Consider the following 7789-nt stretch of genomic DNA (forward strand, 5'->3'; position numbering starts at 1 on the left):
TGCTGTCGCTTGGATTAAAGGATTTGTGAGCCCAAGATGGTGAATGAGGAGGAGAGGGGTCAAAGGTGAGGAAATGACAAGAAAGAAAGCCGAAGGGGTGAACTTGCAAAAAGCACCTCTCATCTAAGGCTGCATTTGACAGATGAAATGTCGCAATTCATCTCTTCAGACAATTTTTTGTCGTGTATTTCGAGGAAGTTTCAAAAAAAAACCTAGAAAAACAGTGCATCTCACTTTGCAAAGTACTTTGCTGTCTACAGGTAATGACAAATTCCTCAAAGTAATATTGTGTAGAACCGTGAGTGATCTGTTCCAGAAGTCTGACTAAAACTGAATCAGACGAAATCCAACACAGTAATTCTTTCAAATAAGAAATAATGTCAATTCAAATAATACTTTCCAGACACCCCAAAATATTGACAAAATTACTTTTGAGAGAAAATAACGTAGGCTTTGCATGCAAAAAAAAAATTTAATAAAAATAGTGGGAAGTAAAATTTTGTAGCTAATGAAATTGATGTCCCACCGGCAGGAGTCTTCAAACTAAAAGTAGATTTTTAAATTTCACCACGCTCTTTTTGGGGCCAGGTGAGGCCTATTTATTATTGTTTGCTTGTTGATTGAGTGTGTCTATGAAATAAGACATGGCAGCGCTAAATAAAGTGTGGTGAAACTGTTATGTGTGCTTTTATTTTGAAGGCTTAACTTTTAATAGGGTTTGTTACATAGACATTGCCCAAGTGTTAAAAAAATTATACCAAAATGCTAATTTGCATACATTGAGGTTAACAATGAATCAGGGAATGGCATTAAACGCACTGGATATTTATCTGTCCCTTACATGCAGTCTATGACCCTGAATTCCTTTATGTAATTGTATAAAGTGCTAGATGTGTACTCATTTGAATTTATATGCTGTTGTTTTAATCCGAGTCATGGTGCGCGCCCACGCGTGTGTTTTCTGTAGCAGCAGAGTAGTGGCAGGGCCTGAGGTCATTACAGTCTTTGGATTTGTGCCCCACCGCAGCAAACGTTGCCCACATCGAGCAATGAATTGAGTTGAAAACTTCCTCTGACCTCACTTTCCGCCTTATTTGCCATGTTTTTAAAAGTCTTCCAAATTTAAAGGATAAAATGGGACAAGGAGCACAAAAAGGTTGTCCCTAATCCCCTCACAATAGCCCCGTTGTGTTGGTGAGTAGTGCAGGTCTCAACCTTAACAACAGGTAGCCCCTCAGAATTGGACTCATGCTAATCTTCAAGCATTTGATCAGCAAAATCACCCTTGAATGTCTGAATTCTCACTCACAGACTGACGATATATCTTCAAATCACAAATATTGTGCATCTTTGCCTGAAACCTGGGATATAAAGGCGTACCTCAGATACTCAAAGACTCATCAAATGCCGTATTTTCCAACCGCTGACAATTGTACACTTTCTGTTTACCGTTGCGCCTTCGATCACATTCCATGTAAATTAGCCAGAACATCTCAAACCCAATTCCCAATGTGTCACGTTGCGGCGGATTGATTCCACAGCAGATGGTGATATCAATTATTGAACCCGAGAGGACGACACTGGCCTCAATCAGATTAAGCAGATTATGCCAGCGTCGCCTCCTTTAACATCCACACTCGTGTAACTCTCTCTCTCTCTCTCTCTCTCGAGCTGCAGTATCTATCTATCTATCCATCCATCCGTCTCTCGCTTCTGTCACTCACTTCCCCCGAGGTGTTTGTGCTCCCGTTTAATGTATGCGATCTTTAAATGTGACCTAAATACGCCACACAGCGAGCCCTCCAAGTGCTATCCCACCATGCACCAGTTGTCGACCTTGTAGCGATCCCAATGCAAATGTCCCCTTAATCCAATAAGGCCACCATGACAGCGTGGAAGAGGCCGAGAGGGTTGGCCTCGATGGTCGGAGCCCCCGAAAACAGGAATGGAAAAAATAATGGACCATGGAGGATCCAAATGAGTGCTGTCTACTAAAATGTACTACACCTAGCATATGTGTTGATCAAATGATGTGACCAGCCTACAAGACATGCAAGTGTCGTTACTGTCACTTAGGATGTTCTTGATATCTTGTTTTCATCCAGAGCCAGCTGCCTGTGTCAGCTTAAAAAAAAAAAAGTGCCTAGAGATACGAATGACCGTTACATAGGGGTGCTATATGGTGGCGGCAAAATCAGTTCAACTCACTTCCTAACGAAGCAGTAGTTGGGCAGGGAACAGCAAGTCGTGTCTCGCAAGCAACCAAACAACATTGCCGTCGAAATGTCTCCACTGGCTTCATGCTAGCATATAATGGAGATCAGCATTGACAGGCTAAAGATTAGCATTGCTGGTCGGGTTTTTTTTAAAGGGACCCTGTCATCGCAAAAGCAACTCATTTTGGCATGAAATCAATCAAGTCGCCTACTCCACTCCAGTTAGAATGAGGCGGAAAAGTATTTCTTTTGACACATTTCTTCAGACCGTTCAAACAGGTAGTTAAATGCAACCTGACAACGCTGGTGCTTACCCTTGGGCGAAAATGGCTGAATACTGATTTGTACACGAGAAACGGGGGCTTAGCCCAAAAATAAAAAATAGTCACCAATAAATGTCAGAACACGTTAAATCAGTTGAGGTGTTCACCCAACCCCCCTCCCCACCTCCAGTTCTATTGTCAACACTTTTTTGTTTATGTTCTGAACATTTCTGCACAAGTGTACATGCTTGATTTATTCGTCTTGTAAATGTTCCAGGCTTCCATCTCCGTTGCCGTCTTCCCGAAGCTTCTCCTCCGTGAAGACAGACGCAAAGTAGGCTTTGGGGGTAGGGAGAGGGATACTAATGGGTGGAGGAGAGATATAGGTGTGAAAGCACGTGCGCGCACACACACACACACACACACACACGGATGCACACACTCGCGATTGCTGCCAGTCTTTTCACCCAAAACCCCCCCAGGCTGCTGCGCATTTTAATTGGTGTAATCATATTTAGAGAAGGCCAAATTGTTGCGGGGCACATCACACACACGCATGACAAAATTTGGATAGGAACCCAAATGGATGATTCTAAAATACAATAGCTGTCCCATCGAGTGCCCTGGAGGTTGTTTATTTAGTCAGTTGCCACCAGGTCGTGTGTTCATTATAAGCACAAAGATTAATGACTTGATAGAGGACCTTTTGGGGAGGGACGGGGGAGGGGGGGTGCTTATCATTTTATTACTCCGTATGTGCTGAACTACCGATGCTTTTCTAAATTCAATCACAGGCACAAAATCCTCCATTGCTAAGTGCATATCATGACCCCCTATTGCTCCTGAAAGACTATGAACTCACCTCACCTACGCTATGTCCCCCCCCCCCCACCTCCATCTTTTCCTGCAAACAATCCCTCGCCTGAAAAAAAAAAAGAAATCTGAATCCCCGTCTCTCTCTCTCTCCCTCCCTCTCTCTATTGATGATGAGGGTCTCTGGGTCTTTTGTTCATCCGCCCGCTCATGTGGCCTGCTCCCGTTGCCACGGCAACCGGATGTACACACGTACCATTGAGGGAGACGAATCGTGAAAGGAGATGGGATGCACTTGAGAGGGGAGAGCATCAGAATCAGGTGGAGACAGAAAGGAGGGAGTAAAAAAAAAAAAAAGGTTGATAAGAAGCAGTGATAATTTTGGAGCCGAAAGAATACAAAAAAAAATAACATTATGTAGCAATCAGTCGGAATGCAACCAAGGCAGACAAATGTTGTCCAGACAAGCGAAACAAGGATGGAAACAATAAACATCATCATCCCGGCATCTTCCTCCCGCCAGTTGTCTGTGTTTGCCGTGTTCGAGGCGCTGTAAGAATCCAAACTCCGCAGACAGGGGGCCATCTGCCATCTTGGCTCCAGTCCAGTGAAGCGGTGCTGAGCCAGAATGGCGCCTGGTAAAGCGCAGTCCAAGCACTCACTTTTTGCTTTTTACTCTAATGCACTTTACTTTGGAGTCAGTCAACCCTCCATTAAGTGTCTCCAGTTGGTCCAGAATGTCGCTGCTCACCTCTTGACCGGCACCCGTAAGAGGGAGTACGTGACTTCTACTCTGGCGTCCCTTCACTGGCTCCCGATACATTTTAGAGTTCTTTTTAAGATCCTATTATTTGTTTTCAAATCTAAAAATGGCCTGGCCCCACCTTACCTCTGTGGTCCCCTCCACCTCTGCGCACCTGCCCGGTGTCTCAGGTCTGTGGACCAGACACTATTAGAGGCACCGAGGAGTATGCAGATGCTCAGAGTGGATGGAGCCTTTTCCGTTGCTGGTTCCTCTCTTTGGAATCAACGTTCGGCAAGCCCCCTCGTTGCCCATCTTTAAAACTCGTCTTAAAACTCATTCTTATTCTTTGTCTTTTTGACTCGTCAGAAGACCAGATTTTGAGTTTGACTGCTTTTGTGTTTTCTGTTGTCTTTCTTATTCATTTATTGTTTTATTGTTTGTTGCTGTATGCGGTTGTTGTTTTAAAGTGCTCGATAAATACACTTGAGTTGAGTTGAGTCGAGTTTTTATATTGATATTTGTTCACGTCTAAAAGTTTACTTCCACCCTGCGCCACAGTGAAGACAATCTGCTTGGACTTGCAAAATTAAGGGACACTTTCCGATCAATATCCCCCCGCCCCCCTGGAATATTGAATGGATATCCAGTACGATTATAATAATCCTTGTCTGGAGTTTTGAAAAATGACAAAATCAGCATGTAGGGATTAAGGGAGTCCCATGTACAGTGTTAATAACGTTACAGATTACATAGGAGTGGACGGCACGCTCGGACGCGTCGCTTTGACCCTGACTTCATTCTTCAAACGTCAAGTGGATTCACATCGTCTCTCTGTTTTGACTTCTGAGGTGATTACAGACGTGCATGCATTCTGTGAGGTCACAGTGGGCTGACATGTGTAGCGATGATGCGTGTGGGTGTGCGTGCTCAAAGCAACATACGATACATGGTTTCATGCTGCAGATTATGATAATGTATTCATATGTGTTCATGTCTCAGCGAGTGTTCGGTGTGGTGGTGGTGGGGGGGGGGGTCCTTATAGGGGATGGTTACATACAATAACAATGGTGGTTATGATAATATGTACCTCCTGTGTGCGTGCGTGTGTGTGTGCGTGTGTGTGTGTGTGTGTGCGTGTGTAGCAGGGTGAGGGATTTATTATTGTGCGGGATTAGTGGATTTAAAGTGAGATTAAATTCAACACCAAGCAGGGCCCCTCCTGCATATGAACAGATTCATGTGTGTGCGTGAGCGGTACGGTATAAAACAAAATGCTTCATCTAACCATGAATTGAATTAATTTGTCATTTTAATTGCGAGCATGTTCTCGTAAGAAGCAACGTGCACACAAAGGCTTTCATGGTGACTTTTTTTTTTTTTTTTGGTGTTGTTTCGGTCGACCGGAATTTGCCTGTGGCTTTCTGTTCACAGTGCATCAATGATTTCTGACATTTTCCTCCGTGGGGGGGGGGAGGTTGCGCTTAAGTGAGTTTGCCACTCATGTGAGGAAGAAAAAATTCTTCCGACAGAGAGACAGGTGATGGTAAAGTCTTCTAGTAGTGCGTGGTGGCATCCGAGGGGCCTTTGCTTTGTCACGTTTCAAGCTGCTCTAAAAGCCTTGAAAATCTGACAAAAGAGCTGCACGGAAAGAGACGCTGACAAAATCAATACTTATCCGACGCAGTCATCGCGGCGGAACCACTGGATCAATACAATTTGTGACGCTAGATAGCTCAGATCACAATAAATGTAATAAATGCCGGTGTAAGTATGTTATTGTTTGCGAAATGGTTTGCACACGGGCCTGATGGACAAATGGAAGCTCCACAACAGTCAATACAATGATAAGCACTCTCCAGGCAACGCTGTCAATATCAATGGTGCGCTCACACACAAATGCATGTTGGCAAGCTCAGACAATTTGAGATGGGAAAAGCAAGAAGAGTAAATAACTGCTAGCCTCCCTCACTTTTTTTTCTTTTTTTATCACAGACTATCATCAAGTTGCTCCAGGCTCCTCTTACAGCAAAAAGTCGAGATGTTATTTGGGTTGGAGTAAATGCAAGATGCATTGAAGCAATTTGATGCAATCTCAATGTCTTGTACACCTAGATGTGTCGCTAAAACTGCAATTCATATCTGTCATACGTCCACAATAAAACAACAGGGAATTTGGCTGGAGGCTTTCTGAGATGCTTTTCAGTATTCAACTACATGTCCTGTGGAACATTATTTTTTTTGTCTTTGCTGTACAAGAAATGTAATTGCTCATCCAGTGCAGTAGGTGGCAGTGGCGGTCTCATTTATTTACTTTTTTAAATTTCAGTCAAGCTTCAATATCTTTTCTGCAGCAGACTAAAAATACTGTTAGTTATTTTTGTTGTAACTTGATGTATATTTTGTTCTTGTTTTGTTTTCTTAATAAGGACACAATGTTATGCAGAGGTGTACTTTCAATTAATTTATATACAATATACAGTATATATGCTGGAATATGTTGGACCATGCTGTTGCACACCCCAAAACAACATCAAGAACACAACAACTGGCCTCAAGCTATTAGTGTATGTGACACAAATAGCCATACTGCGAATCACCTAAAAGCACCCCAACAACAAGAGCGGCATCAATACCTTGGAAGGTCTCATAACAATTGGATTGTAGTTGAATGTACAAAAACAACTTAATACCCCCTGTCCTCCTTTTTTTAAGCATCTTTCACCAGTCAACCCCCCCCCCCCCCAAAAAAAACACTTCCTGAATAATCAGCTTAGGTGATAAGACTGCTCTGCTTAACCGCTGAAGACTGTTGTAGATTCACACTGGACGCCCACTTCATTAGGTACACCTGCACATTCTAAAAGCATTATTGTAGAAAAGTGTCAAGTGAAGTCAGAGATTTCGCAGGTGTACCTAGTCTTGTCTACAGCATGCACCGCATTGCATTGAGAGAACCCAGTGTTGAGGTTAACAGATAGAGAACAAGTGTACAGTTAGCAAATCCCCAAGTCTCAAACACAATTTTAATCCCCCAGCCCAGAGGGGCACCTTGCATGACATGCACACAAACACACACCGAAAAACAGCTGGCCAATCATGAGACACGCACCCGGTGGTGTGGGAACAAATCATTCTGACAGGAGTATAAAACATACACATCCACTTCGCGTTATTTACGTGTCACTTGTGTTCACACACACACACACACACACACACACACACACACACACACACACACACACACACACACACACACACACACAAACACACACACACACAATCTACAAGTGGTGTGTTACTACTAACAATGATATCACTTGAGTCTGTTTAAATCTCTTCAACCTCCCACTGGGTGAGGAGTGGTGGGAGAGAAGAGATGAAAATGAGAGTGAAGGCGATGAAAGGGAAGCATGCTGGTGCCCGCTGGGTGACGAGTGTGTCAGGGAGAAGAGGGGAGAGGTTTCCAGAAGGGCGCACAAGGAATGCATCGATGGTCAAGTAGGGCGAGATCAGAGTTAATATCAAATATCACAGACAGTTGAATTAAATTAAGATGACAAAATTAAATGGAATTTTGGTACCTTAAGGGCCCACAGTGCTACAAGTAGCCTAACACAGACAATAAATAAAAATAGAAAGACAAGACAAATGCTGTTCATTGAGATACTGAGATATCTCAGCTACTGTCACCTCATCAGTGCGGCACTAATATTAATCATTCTCTGGAGAGGATCAAGAATTTATGACTGAGT

This window comes from Hippocampus guttulatus, chromosome 2, assembly GCF_054856545.1.
Source record: "Hippocampus guttulatus isolate MCC_2025c chromosome 2, RoL_Hgut_1.0, whole genome shotgun sequence".
In the NCBI taxonomy this organism is placed as follows: Eukaryota; Metazoa; Chordata; class Actinopteri; order Syngnathiformes; family Syngnathidae; genus Hippocampus; species Hippocampus guttulatus.